Raw genomic sequence first — 17,934 nt, 5'->3', positions numbered from 1 at the left:
GCGGCTGCGGCGGGGGCTGGGGCCGGGGCCCCGCCCAGAAGTGCCTGAGGCCTGCCAAGGGAGCCCCAGAGAGAGAGCACCCCCTCCACCCCCGCCCTCGCCGGTCCTCTGGTTTCCTGGAAGCCGAATGCGGAGGGGCTCGCGGGCCGCCCGGAGGCAACCCAGGTCTGCAGCGGGAGTCGGGGCCCCGGCCACCCACCCCGGGAGGGGCTGGAAGGCAGGCGACCGCTCTGAGCGCGCTGGGGTGCGAGGGGCCAGCGGCAGGTGGGGCTTGCGGGGGTGGGGGGCGGGCGCTAAAGGAGAGGGGAGGCAAAAAAAAAAAAAGAAAGAAAGAAAAGCCTACAGCACCCGGTATTCCCAGGCGGTCTCCCATCCAAGTACTAACCAGGCCCGACCCTGCTTAGCTTCCGAGATCAGACGAGATCGGGCGCGTTCAGGGTGGTATGGCCGTAGACGGGGGCGGCTGCCGCCGGGCGCCCTAAGAGCCCTGCGCTGCGCCTGCCTTTCGCTCCGACCTGCCGCTCGGGCCAGCCGGCCGCAGCTCTCCACGGAGCGCGCGCTGCACTTGAGCTGCACGACCCGCGACCGGAGTCCCGGCGGCCGTGTGGCCGGCCGACGCCGCTCCGCCCCCCGCACACCGCCACCCCCGGCCAGCACCCGCCTGGCCCGGCCCGGGGGACCACGGGGCTTCCGGGACCCGGGACCCTGGACCCGGAGCAGCCGGCCCGGCATGCCTGCGGCGGATCGGGCGTGGGGTGGGGTGGGGTGGGGTGGGGTGGGGTGGGGTGGGGTGGGGTGAGGGGCGCGGAGGGGTGAGGCGGGGCGGAGGTCTTGGCGCTCTCCCACCCTGGGACCCTCCAGGCCCGGCCCCGCTCGGAGGCCGCCGCCCCCCTCAGCCACCTCTCCCCCCTCCCCGCCCCGCCCCCCTCCCCCCGCCTCCCCCCCCCCACCCCCCCCCCGCCACCCCACCAAGGCCTTCGCTGCTCAGGGCCACGTGGCCCCGGAGCTCTCTGGCTTCGGGGCCCGCTGGGGCCCGCGGTCCTCTGAGCCTCCAGCGGGCCTGTGCGCAGCCCAGCCGTGGCCCTGAGCGCCCATCCTGCCCGGCACCTGCCCGGTGCCCAAAGCCACCTGGAGCCACCAGCGCGGTGAACCAAGAGCTCGTCCGCCCCGCCCCTTCGCCCTCCCGAGGCCCCCCTTGCCCCCACGCCGCCCTCCAAGCACAGGACCTTCCGGAGGGAGCAGACGAGCGACATGCAGGCACACGGACAGACACACAGACACTCGCAGGCACCCACGCCACGTGAGACAGCCGGCCGGCGCCAGCGCGGCAGCCAGGGCCACAGCCATAGCACCCGTGGGAGGCCGGGGGTCAGGAGAGACAGAGACAGAAAGAGATGAAGGTTCAGAGACACACTCCCAAGACGGCGCGAGGCAGATGCAGACAGACAGACAGACAGACAGACACGAGCGCGCAGGCACACACGGGGAGGGAGAGACAGAGAGAGGGAGACACCGAGCGACTGACAGAGAGACGGAGAACGGGAGACGGACAGGGGACAGGGAATGGCATCCGCTCCGAGATAGACACACTGGCACAGACCGTGACACACCTCAGAGAGAGGCCGTGCGGCAGAAGCAGCTTCCCTAAGGGAGGGGGCGTCAGCCTTGGGCCGGCGGGCCCCGGCTGGACGCAGCGCCCTGGGGCTGGCAATCACCCGTGGGGACCCCCGGACTTCCTCGCATCCGAGGTCTCAAAGGTCCCCTTCGGCTTGGCCACCTACGGCGAGACCCAGCCCCCGCCCCCAGGCCAGAGGGTGAGTGCGTGAGAGTGTGTGTGTGAGTGTGTCGGTGGGCGACGGTGGGGTCTGGTCGACTGGGGGCCGGGGGGAACCCAGAATGGAGGGGACAGGGTGTGGCGGCCGGGGGTTTGGAAGTCTGTGTGGTCCTCTTGCTGTCTGTCTCTCTCTCTCCCTCTTTCTCCGTCTCCCTTACCTGTGGTCTCCGGCTCTTGACCTTTCTCGGCGGCGGTGGGGCGGGGTGTGTGTGTGCGTGACTGTTTTGTGTGTGTGTGTGTGAGTGTTGTGCGCGCGCGCCTGCGGGAGACCCAGCGGTTGCCTGCGAGGATGCGTCGAGGGGTGGGGCTGGGGACGGGCCGGGGGCTGCGGCTGCGGCGGGGGCTGGGGCCGGGGCCCCGCCCAGAAGTGCCTGAGGCCTGCCAAGGGAGCCCCAGAGAGAGAGCACCCCCTCCACCCCCGCCCTCGCCGGTCCTCTGGTTTCCTGGAAGCCGAATGCGGAGGGGCTCGCGGGCCGCCCGGAGGCAACCCAGGTCTGCAGCGGGAGTCGGGGCCCCGGCCACCCACCCCGGGAGGGGCTGGAAGGCAGGCGACCGCTCTGAGCGCGCTGGGGTGCGAGGGGCCAGCGGCAGGTGGGGCTTGCGGGGGTGGGGGGCGGGCGCTAAAGGAGAGGGGAGGCAAAAAAAAAAAAAGAAAGAAAGAAAAGCCTACAGCACCCTGTATTCCCAGGCGGTCTCCCATCCAAGTACTAACCAGGCCCGACCCTGCTTAGCTTCCGAGATCAGACGAGATCGGGCGCGTTCAGGGTGGTATGGCCGTAGACGGGGGCGGCTGCCGCCGGGCGCCCTAAGAGCCCTGCGCTGCGCCTGCCTTTCGCTCCGACCTGCCGCTCGGGCCAGCCGGCCGCAGCTCTCCACGGAGCGCGCGCTGCACTTGAGCTGCACGACCCGCGACCGGAGTCCCGGCGGCCGTGTGGCCGGCCGACGCCGCTCCGCCCCCCGCACACCGCCACCCCCGGCCAGCACCCGCCTGGCCCGGCCCGGGGGACCACGGGGCTTCCGGGACCCGGGACCCTGGACCCGGAGCAGCCGGCCCGGCATGCCTGCGGCGGATCGGGCGTGGGGTGGGGTGGGGTGGGGTGGGGTGGGGTGGGGTGGGGTGAGGGGCGCGGAGGGGTGAGGCGGGGCGGAGGTCTTGGCGCTCTCCCACCCTGGGACCCTCCAGGCCCGGCCCCGCTCGGAGGCCGCCGCCCCCCTCAGCCACCTCTCCCCCCTCCCCGCCCCGCCCCCCTCCCCCCGCCTCCCCCCCCCCACCCCCCCCCCCGCCACCCCACCAAGGCCTTCGCTGCTCAGGGCCACGTGGCCCCGGAGCTCTCTGGCTTCGGGGCCCGCTGGGGCCCGCGGTCCTCTGAGCCTCCAGCGGGCCTGTGCGCAGCCCAGCCGTGGCCCTGAGCGCCCATCCTGCCCGGCACCTGCCCGGTGCCCAAAGCCACCTGGAGCCACCAGCGCGGTGAACCAAGAGCTCGTCCGCCCCGCCCCTTCGCCCTCCCGAGGCCCCCCTTGCCCCCACGCCGCCCTCCAAGCACAGGACCTTCCGGAGGGAGCAGACGAGCGACATGCAGGCACACGGACAGACACACAGACACTCGCAGGCACCCACGCCACGTGAGACAGCCGGCCGGCGCCAGCGCGGCAGCCAGGGCCACAGCCATAGCACCCGTGGGAGGCCGGGGGTCAGGAGAGACAGAGACAGAAAGAGATGAAGGTTCAGAGACACACTCCCAAGACGGCGCGAGGCAGATGCAGACAGACAGACAGACAGACAGACACGAGCGCGCAGGCACACACGGGGAGGGAGAGACAGAGAGAGGGAGACACCGAGCGACTGACAGAGAGACGGAGAACGGGAGACGGACAGGGGACAGGGGATGGCATCCGCTCCGAGATAGACACACTGGCACAGACCGTGACACACCTCAGAGAGAGGCCGTGCGGCAGAAGCAGCTTCCCTAAGGGAGGGGGCGTCAGCCTTGGGCCGGCGGGCCCCGGCTGGACGCAGCGCCCTGGGGCTGGCAATCACCCGTGGGGACCCCCGGACTTCCTCGCATCCGAGGTCTCAAAGGTCCCCTTCGGCTTGGCCACCTACGGCGAGACCCAGCCCCCGCCCCCAGGCCAGAGGGTGAGTGCGTGAGAGTGTGTGTGTGAGTGTGTCGGTGGGCGACGGTGGGGTCTGGTCGACTGGGGGCCGGGGGGAACCCAGAATGGAGGGGACAGGGTGTGGCGGCCGGGGGTTTGGAAGTCTGTGTGGTCCTCTTGCTGTCTGTCTCTCTCTCTCCCTCTTTCTCCGTCTCCCTTACCTGTGGTCTCCGGCTCTTGACCTTTCTCGGCGGCGGTGGGGCGGGGTGTGTGTGTGCGTGACTGTTTTGTGTGTGTGTGTGTGAGTGTTGTGCGCGCGCGCCTGCGGGAGACCCAGCGGTTGCCTGCGAGGATGCGTCGAGGGGTGGGGCTGGGGACGGGCCGGGGACTGCGGCTGCGGCGGGGGCTGGGGCTGGGGCCGGGGCCCCGCCCAGAAGTGCCTGAGGCCTGCCAAGGGAGCCCCAGAGAGAGAGCACCCCCTCCACCCCCGCCCTCGCCGGTCCTCTGGTTTCCTGGAAGCCGAATGCGGAGGGGCTCGCGGGCCGCCCGGAGGCAACCCAGGTCTGCAGCGGGAGTCGGGGCCCCGGCCACCCACCCCGGGAGGGGCTGGAAGGCAGGCGACCGCTCTGAGCGCGCTGGGGTGCGAGGGGCCAGCGGCAGGTGGGGCTTGCGGGGGTGGGGGGCGGGCGCTAAAGGAGAGGGGAGGCAAAAAAAAAAAAAGAAAGAAAGAAAAGCCTACAGCACCCGGTATTCCCAGGCGGTCTCCCATCCAAGTACTAACCAGGCCCGACCCTGCTTAGCTTCCGAGATCAGACGAGATCGGGCGCGTTCAGGGTGGTATGGCCGTAGACGGGGGCGGCTGCCGCCGGGCGCCCTAAGAGCCCTGCGCTGCGCCTGCCTTTCGCTCCGACCTGCCGCTCGGGCCAGCCGGCCGCAGCTCTCCACGGAGCGCGCGCTGCACTTGAGCTGCACGACCCGCGACCGGAGTCCCGGCGGCCGTGTGGCCGGCCGACGCCGCTCCGCCCCCCGCACACCGCCACCCCCGGCCAGCACCCGCCTGGCCCGGCCCGGGGGACCACGGGGCTTCCGGGACCCGGGACCCTGGACCCGGAGCAGCCGGCCCGGCATGCCTGCGGCGGATCGGGCGTGGGGTGGGGTGGGGTGGGGTGGGGTGGGGTGGGGTGGGGTGGGGTGAGGGGCGCGGAGGGGTGAGGCGGGGCGGAGGTCTTGGCGCTCTCCCACCCTGGGACCCTCCAGGCCCGGCCCCGCTCGGAGGCCGCCGCCCCCCTCAGCCACCTCTCCCCCCTCCCCGCCCCGCCCCCCCTCCCACCCCACCAAGGCCTTCGCTGCTCAGGGCCACGTGGCCCCGGAGCTCTCTGGCTTCGGGGCCCGCTGGGGCCCGCGGTCCTCTGAGCCTCCAGCGGGCCTGTGCGCAGCCCAGCCGTGGCCCTGAGCGCCCATCCTGCCCGGCACCTGCCCGGTGCCCAAAGCCACCTGGAGCCACCAGCGCGGTGAACCAAGAGCTCGTCCGCCCCGCCCCTTCGCCCTCCCGAGGCCCCCCTTGCCCCCACGCCGCCCTCCAAGCACAGGACCTTCCGGAGGGAGCAGACGAGCGACATGCAGGCACACGGACAGACACACAGACACTCGCAGGCACCCACGCCACGTGAGACAGCCGGCCGGCGCCAGCGCGGCAGCCAGGGCCACAGCCATAGCACCCGTGGGAGGCCGGGGGTCAGGAGAGACAGAGACAGAAAGAGATGAAGGTTCAGAGACACACTCCCAAGACGGCGCGAGGCAGATGCAGACAGACAGACAGACAGACAGACACGAGCGCGCAGGCACACACGGGGAGGGAGAGACAGAGAGAGGGAGACACCGAGCGACTGACAGAGAGACGGAGAACGGGAGACGGACAGGGGACAGGGGATGGCATCCGCTCCGAGATAGACACACTGGCACAGACCGTGACACACCTCAGAGAGAGGCCGTGCGGCAGAAGCAGCTTCCCTAAGGGAGGGGGCGTCAGCCTTGGGCCGGCGGGCCCCGGCTGGACGCAGCGCCCTGGGGCTGGCAATCACCCGTGGGGACCCCCGGACTTCCTCGCATCCGAGGTCTCAAAGGTCCCCTTCGGCTTGGCCACCTACGGCGAGACCCAGCCCCCGCCCCCAGGCCAGAGGGTGAGTGCGTGAGAGTGTGTGTGTGAGTGTGTCGGTGGGCGACGGTGGGGTCTGGTCGACTGGGGGCCGGGGGGAACCCAGAATGGAGGGGACAGGGTGTGGCGGCCGGGGGTTTGGAAGTCTGTGTGGTCCTCTTGCTGTCTGTCTCTCTCTCTCCCTCTTTCTCCGTCTCCCTTACCTGTGGTCTCCGGCTCTTGACCTTTCTCGGCGGCGGTGGGGCGGGGTGTGTGTGTGCGTGACTGTTTTGTGTGTGTGTGTGTGAGTGTTGTGCGCGCGCGCCTGCGGGAGACCCAGCGGTTGCCTGCGAGGATGCGTCGAGGGGTGGGGCTGGGGACGGGCCGGGGGCTGCGGCTGCGGCGGGGGCTGGGGCCGGGGCCCCGCCCAGAAGTGCCTGAGGCCTGCCAAGGGAGCCCCAGAGAGAGAGCACCCCCTCCACCCCCGCCCTCGCCGGTCCTCTGGTTTCCTGGAAGCCGAATGCGGAGGGGCTCGCGGGCCGCCCGGAGGCAACCCAGGTCTGCAGCGGGAGTCGGGGCCCCGGCCACCCACCCCGGGAGGGGCTGGAAGGCAGGCGACCGCTCTGAGCGCGCTGGGGTGCGAGGGGCCAGCGGCAGGTGGGGCTTGCGGGGGTGGGGGGCGGGCGCTAAAGGAGAGGGGAGGCAAAAAAAAAAAAAGAAAGAAAGAAAAGCCTACAGCACCCGGTATTCCCAGGCGGTCTCCCATCCAAGTACTAACCAGGCCCGACCCTGCTTAGCTTCCGAGATCAGACGAGATCGGGCGCGTTCAGGGTGGTATGGCCGTAGACGGGGGCGGCTGCCGCCGGGCGCCCTAAGAGCCCTGCGCTGCGCCTGCCTTTCGCTCCGACCTGCCGCTCGGGCCAGCCGGCCGCAGCTCTCCACGGAGCGCGCGCTGCACTTGAGCTGCACGACCCGCGACCGGAGTCCCGGCGGCCGTGTGGCCGGCCGACGCCGCTCCGCCCCCCGCACACCGCCACCCCCGGCCAGCACCCGCCTGGCCCGGCCCGGGGGACCACGGGGCTTCCGGGACCCGGGACCCTGGACCCGGAGCAGCCGGCCCGGCATGCCTGCGGCGGATCGGGCGTGGGGTGGGGTGGGGTGGGGTGGGGTGGGGTGGGGTGGGGTGGGGTGAGGGGCGCGGAGGGGTGAGGCGGGGCGGAGGTCTTGGCGCTCTCCCACCCTGGGACCCTCCAGGCCCGGCCCCGCTCGGAGGCCGCCGCCCCCCTCAGCCACCTCTCCCCCCTCCCCGCCCCGCCCCCCTCCCCCCGCCTCCCCCCCCCCACCCCCCCCCCGCCACCCCACCAAGGCCTTCGCTGCTCAGGGCCACGTGGCCCCGGAGCTCTCTGGCTTCGGGGCCCGCTGGGGCCCGCGGTCCTCTGAGCCTCCAGCGGGCCTGTGCGCAGCCCAGCCGTGGCCCTGAGCGCCCATCCTGCCCGGCACCTGCCCGGTGCCCAAAGCCACCTGGAGCCACCAGCGCGGTGAACCAAGAGCTCGTCCGCCCCGCCCCTTCGCCCTCCCGAGGCCCCCCTTGCCCCCACGCCGCCCTCCAAGCACAGGACCTTCCGGAGGGAGCAGACGAGCGACATGCAGGCACACGGACAGACACACAGACACTCGCAGGCACCCACGCCACGTGAGACAGCCGGCCGGCGCCAGCGCGGCAGCCAGGGCCACAGCCATAGCACCCGTGGGAGGCCGGGGGTCAGGAGAGACAGAGACAGAAAGAGATGAAGGTTCAGAGACACACTCCCAAGACGGCGCGAGGCAGATGCAGACAGACAGACAGACAGACAGACACGAGCGCGCAGGCACACACGGGGAGGGAGAGACAGAGAGAGGGAGACACCGAGCGACTGACAGAGAGACGGAGAACGGGAGACGGACAGGGGACAGGGAATGGCATCCGCTCCGAGATAGACACACTGGCACAGACCGTGACACACCTCAGAGAGAGGCCGTGCGGCAGAAGCAGCTTCCCTAAGGGAGGGGGCGTCAGCCTTGGGCCGGCGGGCCCCGGCTGGACGCAGCGCCCTGGGGCTGGCAATCACCCGTGGGGACCCCCGGACTTCCTCGCATCCGAGGTCTCAAAGGTCCCCTTCGGCTTGGCCACCTACGGCGAGACCCAGCCCCCGCCCCCAGGCCAGAGGGTGAGTGCGTGAGAGTGTGTGTGTGAGTGTGTCGGTGGGCGACGGTGGGGTCTGGTCGACTGGGGGCCGGGGGGAACCCAGAATGGAGGGGACAGGGTGTGGCGGCCGGGGGTTTGGAAGTCTGTGTGGTCCTCTTGCTGTCTGTCTCTCTCTCTCCCTCTTTCTCCGTCTCCCTTACCTGTGGTCTCCGGCTCTTGACCTTTCTCGGCGGCGGTGGGGCGGGGTGTGTGTGTGCGTGACTGTTTTGTGTGTGTGTGTGTGAGTGTTGTGCGCGCGCGCCTGCGGGAGACCCAGCGGTTGCCTGCGAGGATGCGTCGAGGGGTGGGGCTGGGGACGGGCCGGGGGCTGCGGCTGCGGCGGGGGCTGGGGCCGGGGCCCCGCCCAGAAGTGCCTGAGGCCTGCCAAGGGAGCCCCAGAGAGAGAGCACCCCCTCCACCCCCGCCCTCGCCGGTCCTCTGGTTTCCTGGAAGCCGAATGCGGAGGGGCTCGCGGGCCGCCCGGAGGCAACCCAGGTCTGCAGCGGGAGTCGGGGCCCCGGCCACCCACCCCGGGAGGGGCTGGAAGGCAGGCGACCGCTCTGAGCGCGCTGGGGTGCGAGGGGCCAGCGGCAGGTGGGGCTTGCGGGGGTGGGGGGCGGGCGCTAAAGGAGAGGGGAGGCAAAAAAAAAAAAAGAAAGAAAGAAAAGCCTACAGCACCCTGTATTCCCAGGCGGTCTCCCATCCAAGTACTAACCAGGCCCGACCCTGCTTAGCTTCCGAGATCAGACGAGATCGGGCGCGTTCAGGGTGGTATGGCCGTAGACGGGGGCGGCTGCCGCCGGGCGCCCTAAGAGCCCTGCGCTGCGCCTGCCTTTCGCTCCGACCTGCCGCTCGGGCCAGCCGGCCGCAGCTCTCCACGGAGCGCGCGCTGCACTTGAGCTGCACGACCCGCGACCGGAGTCCCGGCGGCCGTGTGGCCGGCCGACGCCGCTCCGCCCCCCGCACACCGCCACCCCCGGCCAGCACCCGCCTGGCCCGGCCCGGGGGACCACGGGGCTTCCGGGACCCGGGACCCTGGACCCGGAGCAGCCGGCCCGGCATGCCTGCGGCGGATCGGGCGTGGGGTGGGGTGGGGTGGGGTGGGGTGGGGTGGGGTGGGGTGGGGTGAGGGGCGCGGAGGGGTGAGGCGGGGCGGAGGTCTTGGCGCTCTCCCACCCTGGGACCCTCCAGGCCCGGCCCCGCTCGGAGGCCGCCGCCCCCCTCAGCCACCTCTCCCCCCTCCCCGCCCCGCCCCCCTCCCCCCGCCTCCCCCCCCCCACCCCCCCCCCCCCGCCACCCCACCAAGGCCTTCGCTGCTCAGGGCCACGTGGCCCCGGAGCTCTCTGGCTTCGGGGCCCGCTGGGGCCCGCGGTCCTCTGAGCCTCCAGCGGGCCTGTGCGCAGCCCAGCCGTGGCCCTGAGCGCCCATCCTGCCCGGCACCTGCCCGGTGCCCAAAGCCACCTGGAGCCACCAGCGCGGTGAACCAAGAGCTCGTCCGCCCCGCCCCTTCGCCCTCCCGAGGCCCCCCTTGCCCCCACGCCGCCCTCCAAGCACAGGACCTTCCGGAGGGAGCAGACGAGCGACATGCAGGCACACGGACAGACACACAGACACTCGCAGGCACCCACGCCACGTGAGACAGCCGGCCGGCGCCAGCGCGGCAGCCAGGGCCACAGCCATAGCACCCGTGGGAGGCCGGGGGTCAGGAGAGACAGAGACAGAAAGAGATGAAGGTTCAGAGACACACTCCCAAGACGGCGCGAGGCAGATGCAGACAGACAGACAGACAGACAGACACGAGCGCGCAGGCACACACGGGGAGGGAGAGACAGAGAGAGGGAGACACCGAGCGACTGACAGAGAGACGGAGAACGGGAGACGGACAGGGGACAGGGGATGGCATCCGCTCCGAGATAGACACACTGGCACAGACCGTGACACACCTCAGAGAGAGGCCGTGCGGCAGAAGCAGCTTCCCTAAGGGAGGGGGCGTCAGCCTTGGGCCGGCGGGCCCCGGCTGGACGCAGCGCCCTGGGGCTGGCAATCACCCGTGGGGACCCCCGGACTTCCTCGCATCCGAGGTCTCAAAGGTCCCCTTCGGCTTGGCCACCTACGGCGAGACCCAGCCCCCGCCCCCAGGCCAGAGGGTGAGTGCGTGAGAGTGTGTGTGTGAGTGTGTCGGTGGGCGACGGTGGGGTCTGGTCGACTGGGGGCCGGGGGGAACCCAGAATGGAGGGGACAGGGTGTGGCGGCCGGGGGTTTGGAAGTCTGTGTGGTCCTCTTGCTGTCTGTCTCTCTCTCTCCCTCTTTCTCCGTCTCCCTTACCTGTGGTCTCCGGCTCTTGACCTTTCTCGGCGGCGGTGGGGCGGGGTGTGTGTGTGCGTGACTGTTTTGTGTGTGTGTGTGTGAGTGTTGTGCGCGCGCGCCTGCGGGAGACCCAGCGGTTGCCTGCGAGGATGCGTCGAGGGGTGGGGCTGGGGACGGGCCGGGGGCTGCGGCTGCGGCGGGGGCTGGGGCCGGGGCCCCGCCCAGAAGTGCCTGAGGCCTGCCAAGGGAGCCCCAGAGAGAGAGCACCCCCTCCACCCCCGCCCTCGCCGGTCCTCTGGTTTCCTGGAAGCCGAATGCGGAGGGGCTCGCGGGCCGCCCGGAGGCAACCCAGGTCTGCAGCGGGAGTCGGGGCCCCGGCCACCCACCCCGGGAGGGGCTGGAAGGCAGGCGACCGCTCTGAGCGCGCTGGGGTGCGAGGGGCCAGCGGCAGGTGGGGCTTGCGGGGGTGGGGGGCGGGCGCTAAAGGAGAGGGGAGGCAAAAAAAAAAAAAGAAAGAAAGAAAAGCCTACAGCACCCGGTATTCCCAGGCGGTCTCCCATCCAAGTACTAACCAGGCCCGACCCTGCTTAGCTTCCGAGATCAGACGAGATCGGGCGCGTTCAGGGTGGTATGGCCGTAGACGGGGGCGGCTGCCGCCGGGCGCCCTAAGAGCCCTGCGCTGCGCCTGCCTTTCGCTCCGACCTGCCGCTCGGGCCAGCCGGCCGCAGCTCTCCACGGAGCGCGCGCTGCACTTGAGCTGCACGACCCGCGACCGGAGTCCCGGCGGCCGTGTGGCCGGCCGACGCCGCTCCGCCCCCCGCACACCGCCACCCCCGGCCAGCACCCGCCTGGCCCGGCCCGGGGGACCACGGGGCTTCCGGGACCCGGGACCCTGGACCCGGAGCAGCCGGCCCGGCATGCCTGCGGCGGATCGGGCGTGGGGTGGGGTGGGGTGGGGTGGGGTGGGGTGGGGTGGGGTGGGGTGAGGGGCGCGGAGGGGTGAGGCGGGGCGGAGGTCTTGGCGCTCTCCCACCCTGGGACCCTCCAGGCCCGGCCCCGCTCGGAGGCCGCCGCCCCCCTCAGCCACCTCTCCCCCCTCCCCGCCCCGCCCCCCTCCCCCCGCCTCCCCCCCCCCCCCACCCCCCCCCGCCACCCCACCAAGGCCTTCGCTGCTCAGGGCCACGTGGCCCCGGAGCTCTCTGGCTTCGGGGCCCGCTGGGGCCCGCGGTCCTCTGAGCCTCCAGCGGGCCTGTGCGCAGCCCAGCCGTGGCCCTGAGCGCCCATCCTGCCCGGCACCTGCCCGGTGCCCAAAGCCACCTGGAGCCACCAGCGCGGTGAACCAAGAGCTCGTCCGCCCCGCCCCTTCGCCCTCCCGAGGCCCCCCTTGCCCCCACGCCGCCCTCCAAGCACAGGACCTTCCGGAGGGAGCAGACGAGCGACATGCAGGCACACGGACAGACACACAGACACTCGCAGGCACCCACGCCACGTGAGACAGCCGGCCGGCGCCAGCGCGGCAGCCAGGGCCACAGCCATAGCACCCGTGGGAGGCCGGGGGTCAGGAGAGACAGAGACAGAAAGAGATGAAGGTTCAGAGACACACTCCCAAGACGGCGCGAGGCAGATGCAGACAGACAGACAGACAGACAGACACGAGCGCGCAGGCACACACGGGGAGGGAGAGACAGAGAGAGGGAGACACCGAGCGACTGACAGAGAGACGGAGAACGGGAGACGGACAGGGGACAGGGGATGGCATCCGCTCCGAGATAGACACACTGGCACAGACCGTGACACACCTCAGAGAGAGGCCGTGCGGCAGAAGCAGCTTCCCTAAGGGAGAGGGCGTCAGCCTTGGGCCGGCGGGCCCCGGCTGGACGCAGCGCCCTGGGGCTGGCAATCACCCGTGGGGACCCCCGGACTTCCTCGCATCCGAGGTCTCAAAGGTCCCCTTCGGCTTGGCCACCTACGGCGAGACCCAGCCCCCGCCCCCAGGCCAGAGGGTGAGTGCGTGAGAGTGTGTGTGTGAGTGTGTCGGTGGGCGACGGTGGGGTCTGGTCGACTGGGGGCCGGGGGGAACCCAGAATGGAGGGGACAGGGTGTGGCGGCCGGGGGTTTGGAAGTCTGTGTGGTCCTCTTGCTGTCTGTCTCTCTCTCTCCCTCTTTCTCCGTCTCCCTTACCTGTGGTCTCCGGCTCTTGACCTTTCTCGGCGGCGGTGGGGCGGGGTGTGTGTGTGCGTGACTGTTTTGTGTGTGTGTGTGTGAGTGTGTGCGCGCGCGCCTGCGGGAGACCCAGCGGTTGCCTGCGAGGATGCGTCGAGGGGTGGGGCTGGGGACGGGCCGGGGGCTGCGGCTGCGGCGGGGGCTGGGGCCGGGGCCCCGCCCAGAAGTGCCTGAGGCCTGCCAAGGGAGCCCCAGAGAGAGAGCACCCCCTCCACCCCCGCCCTCGCCGGTCCTCTGGTTTCCTGGAAGCCGAATGCGGAGGGGCTCGCGGGCCGCCCGGAGGCAACCCAGGTCTGCAGCGGGAGTCGGGGCCCCGGCCACCCACCCCGGGAGGGGCTGGAAGGCAGGCGACCGCTCTGAGCGCGCTGGGGTGCGAGGGGCCAGCGGCAGGTGGGGCTTGCGGGGGTGGGGGGCGGGCGCTAAAGGAGAGGGGAGGCAAAAAAAAAAAAAGAAAGAAAGAAAAGCCCTACAGCACCCGGTATTCCCAGGCGGTCTCCCATCCAAGTACTAACCAGGCCCGACCCTGCTTAGCTTCCGAGATCAGACGAGATCGGGCGCGTTCAGGGTGGTATGGCCGTAGACGGGGGCGGCTGCCGCCGGGCGCCCTAAGAGCCCTGCGCTGCGCCTGCCTTTCGCTCCGACCTGCCGCTCGGGCCAGCCGGCCGCAGCTCTCCACGGAGCGCGCGCTGCACTTGAGCTGCACGACCCGCGACCGGAGTCCCGGCGGCCGTGTGGCCGGCCGACGCCGCTCCGCCCCCCGCACACCGCCACCCCCGGCCAGCACCCGCCTGGCCCGGCCCGGGGGACCACGGGGCTTCCGGGACCCGGGACCCTGGACCCGGAGCAGCCGGCCCGGCATGCCTGCGGCGGATCGGGCGTGGGGTGGGGTGGGGTGGGGTGGGGTGGGGTGGGGTGGGGTGGGGTGAGGGGCGCGGAGGGGTGAGGCGGGGCGGAGGTCTTGGCGCTCTCCCACCCTGGGACCCTCCAGGCCCGGCCCCGCTCGGAGGCCGCCGCCCCCCTCAGCCACCTCTCCCCCCTCCCCGCCCCGCCCCCCTCCCCCCGCCTCCCCCCCCCCACCCCCCCCCGCCACCCCACCAAGGCCTTCGCTGCTCAGGGCCACGTGGCCCCGGAGCTCTCTGGCTTCGGGGCCCGCTGGGGCCCGCGGTCCTCTGAGCCTCCAGCGGGCCTGTGCGCAGCCCAGCCGTGGCCCTGAGCGCCCATCCTGCCCGGCACCTGCCCGGTGCCCAAAGCCACCTGGAGCCACCAGCGCGGTGAACCAAGAGCTCGTCCGCCCTCCCCTTCGCCCTCCCGAGGCCCCCCTTGCCCCCACGCCGCCCTCCAAGCACAGGACCTTCCGGAGGGAGCAGACGAGCGACATGCAGGCACACGGACAGACACACAGACACTCGCAGGCACCCACGCCACGTGAGACAGCCGGCCGGCGCCAGCGCGGCAGCCAGGGCCACAGCCATAGCACCCGTGGGAGGCCGGGGGTCAGGAGAGACAGAGACAGAAAGAGATGAAGGTTCAGAGACACACTCCCAAGACGGCGCGAGGCAGATGCAGACAGACAGACAGACAGACAGACACGAGCGCGCAGGCACACACGGGGAGGGAGAGACAGAGAGAGGGAGACACCGAGCGACTGACAGAGAGACGGAGAACGGGAGACGGACAGGGGACAGGGGATGGCATCCGCTCCGAGATAGACACACTGGCACAGACCGTGACACACCTCAGAGAGAGGCCGTGCGGCAGAAGCAGCTTCCCTAAGGGAGGGGGCGTCAGCCTTGGGCCGGCGGGCCCCGGCTGGACGCAGCGCCCTGGGGCTGGCAATCACCGTGGGGGACCCCCGGACTTCCTCGCATCCGAGGTCTCAAAGGTCCCCTTCGGCTTGGCCACCTACGGCGAGACCCAGCCCCCGCCCCCAGGCCAGAGGGTGAGTGCGTGAGAGTGTGTGTGGTGAGTGTGTCGGTGGGCGACGGTGGGGTCTGGTCGACTGGGGGCCGGGGGGAACCCAGAATGGAGGGGACAGGGTGTGGCGGCCGGGGGTTTGGAAGTCTGTGTGGTCCTCTTGCTGTCTGTCTCTCTCTCTCCCTCTTTCTCCGTCTCCCTTACCTGTGGTCTCCGGCTCTTGACCTTTCTCGGCGGCGGTGGGGCGGGGTGTGTGTGTGCGTGACTGTTTTGTGTGTGTGTGTGTGAGTGTTGTGCGCGCGCGCCTGCGGGAGACCCAGCGGTTGCCTGCGAGGATGCGTCGAGGGGTGGGGCTGGGGACGGGCTGGGGGCTGCGGCTGCGGCGGGGGCTGGGGCCGGGGCCCCGCCCAGAAGTGCCTGAGGCCTGCCAAGGGAGCCCCAGAGAGAGAGCACCCCCTCCACCCCCGCCCTCGCCGGTCCTCTGGTTTCCTGGAAGCCGAATGCGGAGGGGCTCGCGGGCCGCCCGGAGGCAACCCAGGTCTGCAGCGGAGTCGGGGCCCCGGCCACCCACCCCGGGAGGGGCTGGAAGGCAGGCGACCGCTCTGAGCGCGCTGGGGTGCGAGGGGCCAGCGGCAGGAGGGGCTTGCGGGGGTGGGGGGCGGGCGCTAAAGGAGAGGGGAGGCAAAAAAAAAAAAAAGAAAGAAAGAAAAGCCTACAGCACCCTGTATTCCCAGGCGGTCTCCCATCCAAGTACTAACCAGGCCCGACCCTGCTTAGCTTCCGAGATCAGACGAGATCGGGCGCGTTCAGGGTGGTATGGCCGTAGACGGGGGCGGCTGCTGCCGGGCGCCCTAAGAGCCCTGCGCTGCGCCTGCCTTTCGCTCCGACCTGCCGCTCGGGCCAGCCGGCCGCAGCTCTCCACGGAGCGCGCGCTGCACTTGAGCTGCACGACCCGCGACCGGAGTCCCGGCGGCCGTGTGGCCGGCCGACGCCGCTCCGCCCCCCGCACACCGCCACCCCCGGCCAGCACCCGCCTGGCCCGGCCCGGGGGACCACGGGGCTTCCGGGACCCGGGACCCTGGACCCGGAGCAGCCGGCCCGGCATGCCTGCGGCGGATCGGGCGTGGGGTGGGGTGGGGTGGGGTGGGGTGGGTGGGGTGGTGGGGTGAGGGGCGCGGAGGGGTGAGGCGGGGCGGAGGTCTTGGCGCTCTCCACCCTGGGACCCTCCAGGCCCGGCCCCGCTCGGAGGCCGCCGCCCCCCTCAGCCACCTCTCCCCCCTCCCGCCCCCGCCCCCCTCCCCCCGCCTCCCCCCCCCCCCACCCCCCCCCCGCCACCCCACCAAGGCCTTCGCTGCTCAGGGCCACGTGGCCCCGGAGCTCTCTGGCTTCGGGGCCCGCTGGGGCCCGCGGTCCTCTGAGCCTCCAGCGGGCCTGTGCGCAGCCCAGCCGTGGCCCTGAGCGCCCATCCTGCCCGGCACCTGCCCGGTGCCCAAAGCCACCTGGAGCCACCAGCGCGGTGAACCAAGAGCTCGTCCGCCCCGCCCCTTCGCCCTCCCGAGGCCCCCCTTGCCCCCACGCCGCCCTCCAAGCACAGGACCTTCCGGAGGGAGCAGACGAGCGACATGCAGGCACACGGACAGACACACAGACACTCGCAGGCACCCACGCCACGTGAGACAGCCGGCCGGCGCCAGCGCGGCAGCCAGGGCCACAGCCATAGCACCCGTGGGAGGCCGGGGGTCAGGAGAGACAGAGACAGAAAGAGATGAAGGTTCAGAGACACACTCCCAAGACGGCGCGAGGCAGATGCAGACAGACAGACAGACAGACAGACACGAGCGCGCAGGCACACACGGGGAGGGAGAGACAGAGAGAGGGAGACACCGAGCGACTGACAGAGAGACGGAGAACGGGAGACGGACAGGGGACAGGGGATGGCATCCGCTCCGAGATAGACACACTGGCACAGACCGTGACACACCTCAGAGAGAGGCCGTGCGGCAGAAGCAGCTTCCCTAAGGGAGGGGGCGTCAGCCTTGGGCCGGCGGGCCCCGGCTGGACGCAGCGCCCTGGGGCAGGCAATCACCCGTGGGGACCCCCGGACTTCCTCGCATCCGAGGTCTCAAAGGTCCCCTTCGGCTTGGCCACCTACGGCGAGACCCAGCCCCCGCCCCCAGGCCAGAGGGTGAGTGCGTGAGAGTGTGTGTGTGAGTGTGTCGGTGGGCGACGGTGGGGTCTGGTCGACTGGGGGCCGGGGGGAACCCAGAATGGAGGGGACAGGGTGTGGCGGCCGGGGGTTTGGAAGTCTGTGTGGTCCCTCTTGCTGTCTGTCTCTCTCTCTCCCTCTTTCTCCGTCTCCCTTACCTGTGGTCTCCGGCTCTTGACCTTTCTCGGCGGCGGTGGGGCGGGGTGTGTGTGTGCGTGACTGTTTTGTGTGTGTGTGTGTGAGTGTTGTGCGCGCGCGCCTGCGGGAGACCCAGCGGTTGCCTGCGAGGATGCGTCGAGGGGTGGGGCTGGGGACGGGCCGGGGGCTGCGGCTGCGGCGGGGGCTGGGGCCGGGGCCCCGCCCAGAAGTGCCTGAGGCCTGCCAAGGGAGCCCCAGAGAGAGAGCACCCCCCTCCACCCCCGCCCTCGCCGGTCCTCTGGTTTCCTGGAAGCCGAATGCGGAGGGGCTCGCGGGCCGCCCGGAGGCAACCCAGGTCTGCAGCGGGAGTCGGGGCCCCGGCCACCCACCCCGGGAGGGGCTGGAAGGCAGGCGACCGCTCTGAGCGCGCTGGGGTGCGAGGGGCCAGCGGCAGGTGGGGCTTGCGGGGGTGGGGGGCGGGCGCTAAAGGAGAGGGGAGGCAAAAAAAAAAAAAAGAAAGAAAGAAAAGCCTACAGCACCCGGTATTCCCAGGCGGTCTCCCATCCAAGTACTAACCAGGCCCGACCCTGCTTAGCTTCCGAGATCAGACGAGATCGGGCGCGTTCAGGGTGGTATGGCCGTAGACGGGGGCGGCTGCCGCCGGGCGCCCTAAGAGCCCTGCGCTGCGCCTGCCTTTCGCTCCGACCTGCCGCTCGGGCCAGCCGGCCGCAGCTCTCCACGGAGCGCGCGCTGCACTTGAGCTGCACGACCCGCGACCGGAGTCCCGGCGGCCGTGTGGCCGGCCGACGCCGCTCCGCCCCCCGCACACCGCCACCCCCGGCCAGCACCCGCCTGGCCCG

At 71.5% G+C, this 17,934-nt stretch overlaps 9 non-coding genes across 9 annotated transcripts; all 9 read right to left on the bottom strand.

Moving 5' to 3' along the window:
- Nucleotides 1-336: 336 nt before the first annotated feature.
- LOC147343267 (5S ribosomal RNA) lies at nt 337-455 on the bottom strand. Its single transcript, XR_015157211.1, has one exon. It is a non-coding gene; the product is annotated as a 5S ribosomal RNA (ribosomal RNA).
- Nucleotides 456-2,497: 2,042 nt separating this feature from the next.
- LOC147343266 (5S ribosomal RNA) lies at nt 2,498-2,616 on the bottom strand. The gene has a single exon (XR_015157222.1). It is a non-coding gene; the product is annotated as a 5S ribosomal RNA (ribosomal RNA).
- Nucleotides 2,617-4,660: 2,044 nt separating this feature from the next.
- Nucleotides 4,661-4,779, bottom strand: LOC147343265 (5S ribosomal RNA). Its single transcript, XR_015157210.1, has one exon. It is a non-coding gene; the product is annotated as a 5S ribosomal RNA (ribosomal RNA).
- A 2,012-nt stretch (nt 4,780-6,791) lies between these two features.
- LOC147343264 (5S ribosomal RNA) lies at nt 6,792-6,910 on the bottom strand. The gene has a single exon (XR_015157208.1). It is a non-coding gene; the product is annotated as a 5S ribosomal RNA (ribosomal RNA).
- Nucleotides 6,911-8,952: 2,042 nt separating this feature from the next.
- LOC147343263 (5S ribosomal RNA) lies at nt 8,953-9,071 on the bottom strand. The gene has a single exon (XR_015157221.1). It is a non-coding gene; the product is annotated as a 5S ribosomal RNA (ribosomal RNA).
- A 2,045-nt stretch (nt 9,072-11,116) lies between these two features.
- Nucleotides 11,117-11,235, bottom strand: LOC147343262 (5S ribosomal RNA). The gene has a single exon (XR_015157207.1). It is a non-coding gene; the product is annotated as a 5S ribosomal RNA (ribosomal RNA).
- A 2,044-nt stretch (nt 11,236-13,279) lies between these two features.
- LOC147343261 (5S ribosomal RNA) lies at nt 13,280-13,398 on the bottom strand. The gene has a single exon (XR_015157218.1). It is a non-coding gene; the product is annotated as a 5S ribosomal RNA (ribosomal RNA).
- Nucleotides 13,399-15,439: 2,041 nt separating this feature from the next.
- Nucleotides 15,440-15,558, bottom strand: LOC147343260 (5S ribosomal RNA). The gene has a single exon (XR_015157219.1). It is a non-coding gene; the product is annotated as a 5S ribosomal RNA (ribosomal RNA).
- Nucleotides 15,559-17,601: 2,043 nt separating this feature from the next.
- Nucleotides 17,602-17,720, bottom strand: LOC147343259 (5S ribosomal RNA). The gene has a single exon (XR_015157206.1). It is a non-coding gene; the product is annotated as a 5S ribosomal RNA (ribosomal RNA).
- Nucleotides 17,721-17,934: the final 214 nt, after the last annotated feature.

This window comes from Bos grunniens, chromosome 28, assembly GCF_055505025.1.
Source record: "Bos grunniens cultivar Pamir isolate PY7600 chromosome 28, Bosgru_T2T1.0, whole genome shotgun sequence".
In the NCBI taxonomy this organism is placed as follows: domain Eukaryota; kingdom Metazoa; phylum Chordata; class Mammalia; order Artiodactyla; family Bovidae; genus Bos; species Bos grunniens.
The sequence above is the reverse complement of the archived record's forward strand: the minus strand, read 5'-3'. Positions and strand labels throughout refer to the sequence as shown.